The sequence below is a fragment of the Hypanus sabinus genome, chromosome 4, assembly GCF_030144855.1.
Source record: "Hypanus sabinus isolate sHypSab1 chromosome 4, sHypSab1.hap1, whole genome shotgun sequence".
Classification (NCBI taxonomy): Eukaryota; Metazoa; Chordata; class Chondrichthyes; order Myliobatiformes; family Dasyatidae; genus Hypanus; species Hypanus sabinus.
In genome coordinates, this window is record NC_082709.1 from 116,042,532 (window position 1) to 116,056,795 (window position 14,264).

The 14,264-nt window shown below is 44.0% G+C and overlaps 1 protein-coding gene across 3 annotated transcripts in view; it reads right to left on the reverse strand.

The window, feature by feature from the left end:
• Nucleotides 1-14,264, reverse strand: part of cdkl5 (cyclin dependent kinase like 5) — a 202,894-nt gene that overhangs the window by 103,116 nt on the left and 85,514 nt on the right. The window contains exon 1 of one of the 3 annotated variants that reach the window (XM_059967971.1): nucleotides 7,531-7,547. The exons of the other annotated variants lie outside the window; for them this stretch is intronic. The gene's annotated coding sequence lies outside the window, so the exon portion shown is untranslated. Of the gene's footprint in view, nucleotides 1-7,530; nucleotides 7,548-14,264 lie in introns of those variants that run through there. 3 annotated transcript variants of the gene reach the window in all.

Below are 14,264 nucleotides of genomic sequence, written 5' to 3' on the forward strand. Positions count from 1 at the left end.
ATTTTGTTAACGTGCCTGGTCTATCAGCTGCTTTTCCATCTCATTCTTTATTATTGTTTCCATTATTTTACCCGCAATACACGTTAAGCTTACTGGTCCATATTACCGGGGAACCCTTCTTGTATACTGGGACAACATTAGCCCATTTCCAGCTCTTAAGGATTTCAGCAGTCTTCAATAATTTTTGAAAAATGCATATTGGGGGTTTGTATATATAATCACAGACCTCTTTAAGTACCTTTGGATATATGGAATCTGGCCCTGGAGATTTATCAACTTTCAGCCTTTTCAGCTGAAGCAGGACCTCACTTCCCAAGATCTCTAGTCATTAAAAACAACCTTATTTTTCTCTACACTTAACTAGCATATTGCCATCATCTTCGCAGGTGAATACTTTAGCAAAACACAAGTTAACGGCATTTGCTTTGTCCTCTGCAAAATTTATCACCTCATATTATTCCTAATACACTTAATTCCTCCTTGACTTTTACTACTAAAGTAATGAAAAAATCACTTAGGGTCAATCTTAACATTATCAGCAATAAGCTTCTCAACCTACCTTTTGGCAATCTGAATTTCCCTCTTCACTATAGCTCTCACATTTTCATTTGCCATATTGTTAACATTATTACTATTTTTTCAGTATTCCTTACATACCTGTCTATTCTTCAATGTTTTAATATATATCTTCATTTAATATATATCTTCACGTGCTTCTCCCGACACTGGGTATGGACATTCCCTATACTGAATATATTAGACCATAAGACAAAGGAGCAGAAATCGGCCATTTGGCCCATCATATCTGCTCCGCTATTTTATCACGAGCTGATCCATTTTCCCATTTAGTCCCACTTCCCCGCCTTCTCACCATAACCTTTGATGCCCTGGCTACTCAGATACCTATCAATCTCTGCCTTAAATATACCCAATGACTTGACCTCCACTGCCGCCTGTGGCAACAGATTCCACAGATTCACCACCCTCTGGCTAAAAAAATTTCTTCGCATCTCTGTTCTGAATGGGTGCCCTGCAATCCTCAAGTCATGCCCTCTTGTACTAGACTCCCCCACCATGGGAAACAACTTTGCCACATCCACTCTGTCCAACATTCGAAATGTTTCTATGAGGTCCCTCTCATTCTTCTAAACTCCCAGGAGTACAGTCCAAGAGTGGTCAAATGTTCCTCATATGTCAATCCTCTCATTCCCGGAATCATTCTAGTGAATCTTTTCTGAAACCCCTCCAAAGCCAGCACATCCTTTCTTAAATAAGGAGGCCAAAACTGCACATAGTGCAGTGAGGTCTTACCAGTGCCTTATAGAGCCTCAACATCACATCCCTGCTCCTATACTCCATTCCTCTAAAAATGAGTGCCAACATTGTATTCGCCTTCTTCACCACTGACTCAACCTGGAGATTAACCTTAAGGGTATCCTGTACGAGGACTCCCAAGTCCTGTTGCATCTCAGAACTTTGAATTCTCTCCCCATTTAAATAATAGTCTACCCGCTTATTTCTTCTACCAAAGTGCATGACCTTACACTTTCCAACATTGTATTTCATTTGCCACTTCTTTCCCCATTCTCCCAATCTATCCAAGTCTCTCTGCAGACTCTGTTTCCTCAGCACTACCAGCCCCTCCACCTATCTTTATATCATCAGCAAACTTAGCCATAAAGCCATCTATTCCATAATCCAAATCATTGATAGACAACATAAAAAGAAGCAGCCCCAACACAGACCCCTGTGGATCACCACTGGTAACCGGCAGCCAATTTGAATGGGATGCCTTTATTCCCACTCTCTGTTTCCTGCTAATCAGCCAACGCTCTATCCATGTATGTAACTTTCCCATAATTCCACGGGCTTTTTATCTTGTTTAGCAGCCTCATGTGTGGCACTTTATCAAAGGCCTTCTGAAAATCCAAATACACAACATTCACTGCATCTCCCTTGTCTAGCCTACTTGTAATTTCCTCAAAAAATTCCAAAAGATTTGTCAGGCAGGATTTTCCTTTAAGGAAACCATGCTGAGTTCTGCCTATCTTGTCATATGCCTCCAGGTACTCCATAACCTCATCCTTGACAATTGACTCCAACAACTTCCCAACCACCGATGTCAAGCTAACAGGTCTATAACTTCCTTTTCGCTTCCTTGCCTCCTTCTTAAATAGCAGAGTGACATTTGCAATCTTCCAATCCTCCGGAACCATGCCAGAATCTATTGACTTTTGAAAGAGCATTGCTAATGCCTCCGCAATCTCCATAGCTACTTCCTTCAGAACACAAGGGTGCATTCCATCTGGTCCGGGAGATTTATCTACCCTCAGGCTATTCAGCTTCCTGAGTACTTTCTCTGTCGTAATTGTGACTGCGCAAACTTCTCTTCCCTGACACCCTTGAGTGTCCGGAATACTGCTGATGTCTTCCCCAGTGAAGACTGATGCAAAATACTCGTTCAGTTCCTCCGTCATCTCCTTATCTCCCATTACAATTTCCCTAGCATCATTTTCTATTGGTTCTATATCTACTCTCACCTGTCTTTTACCCCTTATATACTTGAAAAAGCTTTTAGTATCCTCTTTGATATTATTACCTCTATAAATCGACCCCATTGTTCCTCAACTGACTCAACATCAAGCAGTTCCTTCCAATTTACCTTCTGAAGTCTTTGCCGCACCTGCACAAACTCTGCCTTTCTAAAATTCAATTCAGTCATGGAAGTAAGATACCTGACCACTGTTATACTCCTTTCTGCAATGCTTACAAAGCTCTTCTTCGCCCAGCTTGTGAAAAATCAGATTACTCTTTGATCCTGCTTTTGCTGATGTACAGGCAGACGCTGAAACAGAGGCGGCCATAGTTAAAACCATCCACTGTTGGTCTGGCCAATTCGCCTCCATGCTGAAGGACTGCTTCAATGATGTTGACTGGAATGTCTTCCATGATGAGGATGCCTCTGAGTTCACTGATGGAGTCATGTGCTTCAACTGGAAGTGCATTGACAATGTTGTCCCCTAGAAGTTGGTCAGGATCTTCCCTAACCAGAAACCCTTGATCAATAGTTCTGTGTAAGCAGCACTTACCATGCGACATAGAGCTTGCATTGCTGACGATCAGCTAGAGCTCAAGAAAGCAGCTATGATCTGCGCAAAGCTATCAAAGCTGCTGAACAATAATACAGGGACAAGACTGAGTCAAGACTCACAACGAATAGCGCACATGACTTGTGGCAAAGACTGCATACCATCGCAGACTTTAAAGCCAAACTCTGTGGTGCTGCCAACATTGTAGCCTCTCCCCGAGATGAGCTCAATTGCTTTTATGCTCAGTTCGAGGTTGCTAATTCTGAGCCTCCGAGGAAAGCCACTGCTACAACCTGCAACCTGGTTATCTCTGAGACTGATGTAAGCAGATGTTTCCAACAAGTGGACAGTCACAGGTTGCAGGACTGGATGACATCCCAGTGCGAGTACTCAGGAGGTATGCAGCACAACTGGCAGGTGTGTTTACAGACATTTTTGATCTCTCCCTATCCCAGTGTAGAGTGCCCTTCACTGCTTCAAATTATCTATCATTGTCAAAGGTAACATGCCTGCATGACTGGCGTCCTGTTGCACCCACCTCAATAATAACCAAATACTTTGAGAGGCTGGTCAAGGATTACATCTGCAGCTTGCTACCACCCAAACTGGATCCCCTACAATTCATCTACCGACACAACTAATTGACAGACGACACAATAGTCAGTGCTCTACATACCATCCTTACACATCTGAAGAAGGATGCTTGTGTGAAAATGCTGTTCTTGGACTACAGTTCAGCATTCAACACCACAGTTCCATCCAGGCTTAACAAGAAGCTCAAAGACCTTAGCCTTGACCCTGCCCTGTGCAGCTGGATCCTGGACTTCCTGTCAGACCTCCGGCAAGTGGTAAGAGTCGGCTCCCTCACTTCCACCTCTCTGACTCTCAATATAGGAACCCCTCAGGGCTGTGTACAAAATCCCCTCCTTTACTCCCTGTATACCCATGACTGTGTCACCACCTATAGCTCTAATCTACTGAATAAATTTGCCCAGGACACTACATTGATTGGCCTTATCTCAAACAATAACAAGGTGGCCTACAGGGAAGAAGTCATCTCTCTGACACATTGGTGTCAAGAAAATAACCTTTCCCTCAATGTCGCAAAAACAAAGGAGCTGGTTGTGGATTACAGCAGGAATGGAAACCGGCTAACCCCTATTGACATCAATGGATCTGGTCTTGAGAGGGTAAACAGTTTTAAGTTCCTCGACATCCATATCACCAAGGACCTCACGTGGTCTGTACATACCGGCTGCATGGTGAAAGAGGGCACAACAGCACCTCTTTCACTTCAGATGGTTGAGGAAGTTTGGTATGGGCCCCTAAACTCTTAAGAACTTTCTACAGGGGCACAGTTGAGAGCATCCTGACTGGCTGCATCACTGCTTGGTACGGGAACTATACCACCCTTTTCTGCAGAGAGTGGTGAGGACAACCCAGCGCATCTGAAGTTGTGAACTTGCCATGATTCAGGACATTTACAAAGACAGGTATATAAAAAGGGCCCGTAGGATCATCGGAGACCCAAGACACATTCAGAAATGGTACCAAAGCATAAAAGCCAGGACCAACAGGCTCCGGGGTAGCTTCTTCCACCAGGCTATCAGAATGATTAATTCATGCTGATTTGAGTGTATTCTATGCTACATTGACTGTTCTATATAAGTTACTGTGATTGCACATTGCACATTTAGAGAGAGATGTAACAGAAAGATTTTACTCCTCATGTATGTGAAGAATGTAAGACATAAAGTCAATTCAATAATGGTGATAGAATTCACCCTGCAGATAGAGATAGAGAAGCTAAAATTGGATCTCAGTATTACAGATAAATAAAGGGAGCTACAGAGGCATGAAAGAAAAGCAGGCCAAAGATGATTGTAAGGGGAAACTGGCGGGGTTGGTAAGAGCAGCAATGATTGGTGTTTCTGAGAGTATTTCAAAAGATGTAGCATTCATACCTCCTAAAGAGGAAGAAGCATTCTAAAGGGAGGATGAAGTAAATGTGGCTGACTAGGGACATAAAAGGCAGCGTAAAAGCAAAACACCATAAGACCATAAAACACAGGAGCAGAATTAGGTCATATGGCCGATCAGGTCTGCTCTGCCATTCCTTCACACCTGATTTATTACCCCTCTCAACCACATTCTTCTGTCTTCCACCCATAACCTTAAATACTCTGACTAATGAAGAACCTATTAACCTCAACTTTCAATATACCCAACAACTTGGCCTCCACAGCTATTTGCGGCAATGAATTCCACAGGGTCACTACCCTCCAGCTAAAGAAATTTCTCATCTCTGTACTAAATGAACATCCTTCTATTCTGAGTGTGCCCTCTGATCCTACACTCCCCACTATAGGAAACATTCTCTCCTCATTCACTGTATCCAGGTCTTCCATTAGTCGATCAGTGTCAATGAGATCCCACCCCCTCATTCTTTTAAATTCCAATGAGTACATGTCCAGAGCCATCATTCACTCCTCATATATAAAACCTCCTCTCAACTCTCTCCATTGCTAGCACATCTTTTCTTAGATAAGGGGCTCAAACCTGTTCACAATACTCCAAGTGTGGTCTGACCAATGCCTTACAATGCTTCAGCATTACATTCTTGCTCTTATATTCTAGTCGTCTAGAAATGAGTGCTAACATTGCATTTACCTTCCTTACCACCGACTCAATCTGCAAGAGAATGCCATAGTCCCTTTGCACCTCTGATTTTTTAATTTTCTCCGTTTAGAAAAAAGTCTACACCTTGATTCCTTCTATTAAATGCATAATAATACACTTCTCTACACTATATTCCAACTGCCAATTCTTTGCCCATTCCCCTAATTTGTCTCAGTCCTGCAAAGCTCCTCTTCCTCAACACTACCTGACCCTTTGTAATCTGCAAACTTGGATACCAAGCATCAATTTTGTCATCCAAATCATTGACATATACAGGCAGTCCCCGGGTTACGTACGAGTTCTGTTCCTGAGCCCGTCTTTAAGTCGGATTTGTACGTAAGTCGGAACAAGTACATCCGGTATTATTTAGTGTCAGTTAGTCAAACGTTTGTCTTAGTATATAATATATATTTTACCTTTCTATGCATATAAAACACTTAAGAACCATATGTATTCCAATAATTAAACCACTGCATTGCTTAGTAATAATTGTAGCTTTCATTGGGGCAGTGCCTTTCAAATGCTCCATTATTCTCACTTCATCCATTATCCTTTAAAATTGTTCCAGTTGTTGACCGACTGTAGCCTAACACTTTTCCAATGACTGATGGTGTTTCACCTCTTTCCAAATACTTTATTATTTCCACTTTATTTTCAATCGCGATCGCTTCCCGTCAATGGAACAGAAACACTGCCGGCGGCAGTTCCCGAGCTTTGCCAGCTCCTGAGGTCCGCTGGGTCCTAAGGACCACCCCATTGAAACAGGCTAAATGAGACAAGTGGGGGCTGTGCTGGGTTTGGGTATTTGATCATCCACAATATTCCTTGTGGGAATTTAAACTGAAGGTGGCAGTGTTTTTTTTACGTGGTCCAGTTGCGAGTTTGACATCAACCCAGCACAGATGGTACGGAGTCACTAGATCGACATCAATCTGGCATGGGAACTGTCTATCACTGGATCAAACTCAGGCAACTCCATTCTCCAGCCCGGCTCTGATCTCACTGCGTCACCAGCCCACCGGAACGGGGGGCGGGGGGGGGGGGGGGGGCAGGGTCAGGGTGAATCTTACTAAGAAAAATTTAAGACAAATACAAAGTTAAACACTCAACAGAGTGTCAACGGCAACGACTTAATACGGCGGCTAGCGTTCTCCTTCCTCAGTTCGTAAGTACGAGTTGTCTGTAAGTCGGACGTTCATAACTCGGGGACTACCTGTAATGTGAAAAGAAGCAAAAACACAGATGTCTGTGGAACACCACTAGTCACTGGCAGCCAACTAGGAAAGACCCCCTTTATTCCTACTCTGTGTTTCCTGCCAATTAACCAATCTTCTATCCATTCACTACCATTCCCGTATTATTATGGGCTCCTATCTTTTTTAGCAGCCTCAAGTGTGCCACTTTGTTAAAGGCCTTCTGAAGATCCAAGTAAACAATATCCACTGACTCTCCTTTGTCTATCCTGTATATTACTTTGTTAAAGAATTCCAACAGATAGGCAAGATTTCCCTTTGCTGACTTTGGCCTATTTTATCATGGGCCTCCAAATACCTCAAAGCATCATCCGTTTGCTGCTAGGAAGGGTCATCGGTGGAGAGGGGTCGTTTCTTGATGTTATTATCATTCGAAGAATCCAAATCATGCATAGAAGGCATTCAGCCTAACAGTAAGGGAGGTGTTGCCGGTGTTGACGTGCAGGGTGGTGGTTTGTACATGAACCTGGTGTCACAAAGTTGTCTGTGAATTTTCTGTGCACACTCACATTTCACCTTCCTGATGGCACAGAAGAGTGTAGCTCTTGCTAACCTGAGTCGCTCTGTCCTCTAAAGAAAAAGAATTCCAGCATGTATTATTGTACACATTGCTCTGACATTAAATTGAACTTATTGAATCTATTGATTTGAAGGCAGTGCTCCTTCATAACAATATGAACTGCTAATAATAAACTGTTTATTGCACAGTTAGAAATAACAGAAGACAATTAACACCATCTTATTCTACGACAGGCTTCAAATATTTACTTTAAGCTATAATGAACAGGTATATCTAAATTAATGTATTATATATGAAAATGTTCTTTATAAGTAATTAACTGTAATTAAGAGAGAATATCGATGCTTTGCATGACAATTCTTGATGCATTTCAACCTTTAGCAATTACTCAATCACTGGGTTAGTAAAATTCCTTGCACAATTTTTATTAGGGTTAAGTTCCATTTCCTCAGCTGTGGTGCCAGACCGTAGATGGTCAACATCAGCATGCTGTCTGCCTCTACTGCCAGATAGCTCATGTGAAATGTGAACTAGTCCACATGTTTCAGGATATGCTTGTGGAGTGTTTCAGAGAGCAGTTTTGAACAGCAGGAACACATTTGTTTTGAGTATGTTGAGTGCTCCTTTCAACTGCTCCACTGAACAAGTTAATGAATATGTGAAATACAGCCTCTGAACTCTTGCAAATGCAAGCATTGTCTGCATACTGTAGAGGTGTAGTACTGAGGAAAAAGATGTTTGAAGATCAAGTCATCAAGACTGGAACAAAAGTCATGATCTAGCAGGCAAGTGCTTCCATTCCTCAAATACTCTTCTGAGACGTGAACCACCTGTAGCAGGGAAAGGATGGGAGAATAAAAGCAACTCTATCTCTGCAAAATCTTCCAAATCCACAGCCAGGATATGCAAATCAAAGTCAAAATCAGCATCCCCTTCTACATAGAATAGAACATAGAACACAGAATAGTACAGCACATTACAGGCCCTTCGGCCCACAATGCCGTGCCGACCCTCAAACCCTGCCTCCCATATAACCCCCCCCCCCCCCACCTTAAATTCCTCCATATACCTGTCTAGTAGTCTCTTAAACTTCACTAGTGTATCTGCCTCCACCACTGACTCAGGCAGTGCATTCCATGCACCAACCACTCTCTGAGTGAAAAACCTTCCTCTAAAATCCCCCTTGAACTTCTCACCCCTTACCTTAAAGCCATGTCCTCTTGTACTGAGCAGTGGTGCCCTGGGGAAGAGGCGCTGGCTGTCCACTCTGTCTATTCCTCTTAATATCTTGTACACCTCTATCATGTCTCCTCTCATCCTCCTTCTCTCCAAAGATTAAAGCCCTAGCTCCCTTAATCTCTGATCATAATCCATACTCTCTAAACCAGGCAGCATCCTGGTAAATCTCCTCTGTACCCTTTCCAATGCTTCCACGTCTTTCCTATAGTGAGGCGACCAGAACTGGACACAGTACTCAAGTGTGGCCTAACTAGAGTTTTATAGAGCTGCATCATCACATTGTGTCTCTTAAACTCTATCCCTCAACTTATGAAAGCTAATACCCCATAAGCTTTCTTAACTCCCCTATCTACCTGTGAGGCAACTTTCAGGGACATGTACCCCCAGATCCCTCTGCTCCTCCACACTTCCAAGTATCCTGCCATTTACTTTGTACTCTGCCTTGGAGTTTGTTCTTCCAAATTGTACCACCTCACACTTCTCTGGGTTGAACTCCATCTGCCACTTCTCAGCCCATTTCTGCAGCCTACCAATGTCTCTCTGCAATCTTCGACAATCCTCTACACTATCTACAACACCACCAACCTTTGTGTCGTCTGCAAACTTGCCAACCCACCATTCTACCCCCACAATAAAAATCACAAGAAGTAGAGGTCCCAGAACAGATCCTTGTGGGACACCACTAGTCACAACCCTTCAATCTGAATGTACTCCCTCCACCACGACCCTCTGCCTTCTGCAGGCAAGCTAATTCTGAATCCACCTGGCCAAACTTCCCTGGATCCCATGCCTTCTGACTTTCTGAATAAGCCTACCATGTGGAACCTTGTCAAATGCCTTACTAAAATCCATGTAGATCACATCCACTGCACTATCCTCATCTATATGCCCGGTCACCTCCTCAAAGAACTCTATCAGGCTTGTTAGGCACGATCTGCCCTTCACAAAGCCATGCTGACTGTTCCTGATCAGACCATGATTCTCTAAATGTCCACAGATCCTATCTCTAAGAAACTTTTCCAACAGCTTTCCCACCACAGACGTAAGGCTCGCTGCTCTATAATTACCTGGACTATCCCTACTACCTTTTTTGAATAAGGGGACAACATTCGTCTCCCTCCAATCCTCCGGTACCATTCCTGTGGACAACGAGGACATAAAGATCCTAGCCAGAGGTTCAGCAATCTCTTTCCTCGCCTCGTGGAGCAGCCTGGGGAATATTCCGTCAGGCCCTGGGGACTTATCTATCCTAATGTATTTTAACAACTCCAACACCTCCTCTCCCTTAATATCAACATACTCCAGAACACCAACCACACTCATATTGTCCTCACCGTCATCAAGTTCCCTCTCAGTCGTGAATACCGAAGAGAAGTATTCATTGAGGACCTTGCTCACTTCCACAGCCTCCAGGCACATCTTCCCACTTTTATCTCTCCTGTCATCCTTTTGTTCATCACATAATTGAAGAATGCCTTGGGGTTTCCCCACTCGCCAAGGCCTCATTCCCCCTTCTTGCTCTTCTCAGCCCCTTCTTAAGCTTCTTTCTTGCTATCCTATATTCCTCAATAGACCCATCTGATCCTTGCTTCCTAAACCTCATGCTTGCTGCCTTCTTCCACCTGACTAGATTTTCCACTTCACTTGTCACCCATGGTTCCCTCATCCTACCATTCTTTATCTTCCTCACCGGGACAAATTTATCCCCAACATCCTGCAAGAGATCCTTAAACATCGACCACATGTCCATAGTGCTTTTCCCTGCAAAAACATCATACCAATTCACAACTGCAAGTTCTAGCCTTATAGCCTCATAATTTGCCCTTCCCCAATTAAAAATTTTCCTGTCCTCTCTGATTCTACCCTTTTCCATGATAATGCTAAAGGCCAGGGAGCGGTGATCACTGTCCCCCAGATGCTCACCCACTGACAGATCTGTGACCTGACCCAGCTCGTTACCTAATACTAGATCTAGTATGGCACTCCCCCTAGTCGGCCTGTCAACATACTGTGACAGGAATCCATCCTGGACACACTTAACAAACTCTGCCCCATCTAAACCCTTGGAAGTAATTAAGTGCCAATCGATATTAGGGAAGTTAAAGTCATCCATGATAACAACCCTGTTATTTTTGCATCTTTCCAAAATCTGCCTCCCAATCTGCTCCTTGGTATCTCTGCTGCTACCAGGGGGCCTACAGAATACCCCCAGCAGAGTAACTGCTCCCTTCCTGTTCCTGACTTCCACCCATACTGACTCAAAAGAGGATCCTGCTACATTACCCACCCTTTCTGCAGCTGTAATAGTATCCCTGACCAGTAATGCCACCCCTCCCCCCCTTTTCCCCCCTCTCTATCCCTCTTAAAGCATTGAAATCCAGGAATATTGAGAATCCATTCTTGCCCTGGTGCCAGCCGTCTCCATAATGGCCACTACATCATAATTCTATGTATGTATCCAAGCTCTCAGTTTATCACCTTTGTTCCTGATGCTTCTTGCATTGAAGTACATACACTTTAGCCCTTCTACCTTACTACCTTTACACCGTTTATTCTGCTTCTTTTTCCTCAAAGCCTCTCTGTATGTTAGATCTGGCTTTACTCCATGCACTTCTTTCACTGCTTTATCGCTCCAGGTCCTATCCCCCTTGCAAATTAGTTTAAACCCTCCCAAACCATGCTAGCAAACCTACCTGCAATGATATTGCTCCCCCTCAAGTTCAGGTGCAACCCATCCAATCTGTACAGGTCCCACCTTCCCCAGAAGAGATCCCAATGATCCAAAAATCTAAAACCCTGCCCCCTGCACCAACTCTTCAGCCACGCATTCAACTGCCATCTCTTCCAATTCTTACCATCACTATCGCGTAGCACTGGCAACAATCCTGAGAACGCCACCCTTGAGGTCCTGTTCTTCAGCCTTCTGCCTAGTTCCAGAAACTCACACTTCAGGACTTCACCCCTCTTCCTGCCTATGTCGTTGGTACCAACATGTATCATGACTTCTGGTTGCTTTCCCTCTCGTACCAGGACGTCATGCACCCGGTCAGAGACATCCCAGACCCTGGCACCCGGGAGGCAACAAACCATGCAGGTGTCCTTCTCACGTCCACAAAATCTCCTGTCTGCTCCCCGACTACAGAATCTCCAATGACAACAGCTCTCCTCTTCTCCGTCCCATCCTTCTGCACCACAGGGTCAGACTCAGTGCCAGAGGCCCTGCCACAGTGGCTCATACCTGGTCGGTCGTCCTCGCCAACAGCATCCAGGACGGTAAACTTATTATTCAGGGGAATGGCTACAGGGGTGCTCTGCACTACCTGTCTACTCTCCTTCGCTTTCCCCCCTTGGACTGTCATCCAACAACCTGCTTCCAGCAGCCTAGGTGTGACTACCTCCCTGTAGCTCTCATCTATGACTGCCTCATCCTCCCTTATGAGTCAAAGGTCATCCAGCTGCTGCTCCAGATTCCTCACACGGTCTTCCAGATCGCCCAGCCACAAGCACTTCTGGCAGGTGTGATTCTGCGGGAGAGGGGAGTTCCCCCAAGACTGCCACATCTCACAGGAGAGGCACATCACCGTCTCAGGAGGCATTGTAAAGACTAACTGGGAACAAACTCGTCCTCCGCCTCTTTTTGTCAAAGCCTCAAATTTCCACTCTTTCACTGGCCCACTCACTCACTGACTGCTTTTAACAGGCCGCTCCACTTGAGCTACCCCATATTTATTTCTTTGAGCTTTTTAAACTGCTTGGTCACCTGACCTCGATTGCCCAATCAGCTGCTTTCTGCTGAGTCTGAGCTATTCAAATCTTGATTGTCTAATCAACGGCTTTCTGCCGAGCTATTCAAATCTCGATTGACCTGACCGCACAATCCAACTACCAAAACTGCCAGAATCTCTCGAGTCAAAGCCTCAAATTTCCACTCTTCCACTGGCCACTTTCCAGTGAGCTAGGGCTAATATTTTCAGCATTTTGAACAGAATGAGACAGAGTCACTTCCAATGGACAGGGCATGAATCCAATATCATATCATGAAATGGAGGAGCTTGGTTTAGAATCTGTCATGTGAACTGATTAAAAGACAGATGGAGGGAAAAAGATTCAAGGTTTAAAATATTTATCAATTCCTGGGTATTTCTGGCTTATGTCCATTTAAATGAAGGAAGAATATTCAGTATGGCACTGATAATCTCAAGCGATAGGTCAGCAGCACACTGATGCCAATGTCAACATTGTAAGTGCACCACCCAATCCACCTACGCACTTCCTATCCCATCTATAGCAACCTCTGCTGGTCCCACAGTGGTCTCACCAATCACCTCAGAACTGGATTAGAAGTGATCCAAGCCAATAAACCACTCAAGAACAAGACAATTACTCAATGGCAATAAACGTGTCAAAAGTTTCAAAAGAACCCATTCTCATGGTTATTATCTATTTCAGCATAACAACTGGTCACAGATTTAACTGAGTCCATTAATGAAACATTTTATTACCAATGTTGTGTCGTAGATTCCTTTTGGGATATTTTTCTTTCCAAAGACAAAAAGCAACAAACTGAAAGAGTCACAACTTAAATAATGTAATGAACAAAATTTTTCATCTGTTGTTTGGAAATTAAGTCAGGTTTGCTTATTACATCATCAAGAATTTACTGTCAGAAATCAAACTAACACAAAGATGTAGAATAAAAGTTCAACCATCTTGAAGCTACAACATCCATTTATAATGTTGTAACAGCTTGTAGCTGCAGGCTAACAAGATTCAAAGAACATCTATCAAAGTATATATGCAGTATACAATCCTGAGATTCGTTTTCCCACAGACAGCCACAAAACAAAGAAAAGCATGGAACCCATGTAAAGAAAAACAATCAAACTACACCTCCTAAACAACCAACATGAGTAAAATTAAAACAAATTGAGCAAATGACAACAAAATTGAGCAAAAAAAATACAGAACATAAAACACAAAAGAGTCCAGGCATATTTAGTTAAGCTTGGCTCTAACTCAACCTAGTGCTGTGTCGTTTGTTATCTGCAGGCTGCCCCAATCAAAACAGTCCTGAATAAGCAGCAACCAGAAACACACGTTTGAACTTCAAGATGGCAGTGTGACGCAGCGCGCAGCGGCCACTCCAGGAATGAATATCTGTTATCTGTAAGTAGGGGCCGTGTACAATCCTGATTTGATGGAGACGGACGTGTGAAGCACGGAGGAACATCTGGTGGAACTTTTGAAATGCCTGTTTCGCTGCCGCTGCTACTGTGCGATGAGAAATCTCCGGGAGGAAGGCCCCGAATCTTCGGCTTTGCCTGTTGCTTGGCAGCCAGTGCTGGGGTCGAAGCGCTCGGCAGAGATGGTGCTCGGTGTCAGAGGGCTGGTCGGAGGCTCAAAGTTTTCAGGCGGACTCAGAGTTGGCTGTGGTTGGAGCTCCCAAAGCGCTGTATTGGCAAGCTGCGGCGCTGGAGGTTCATG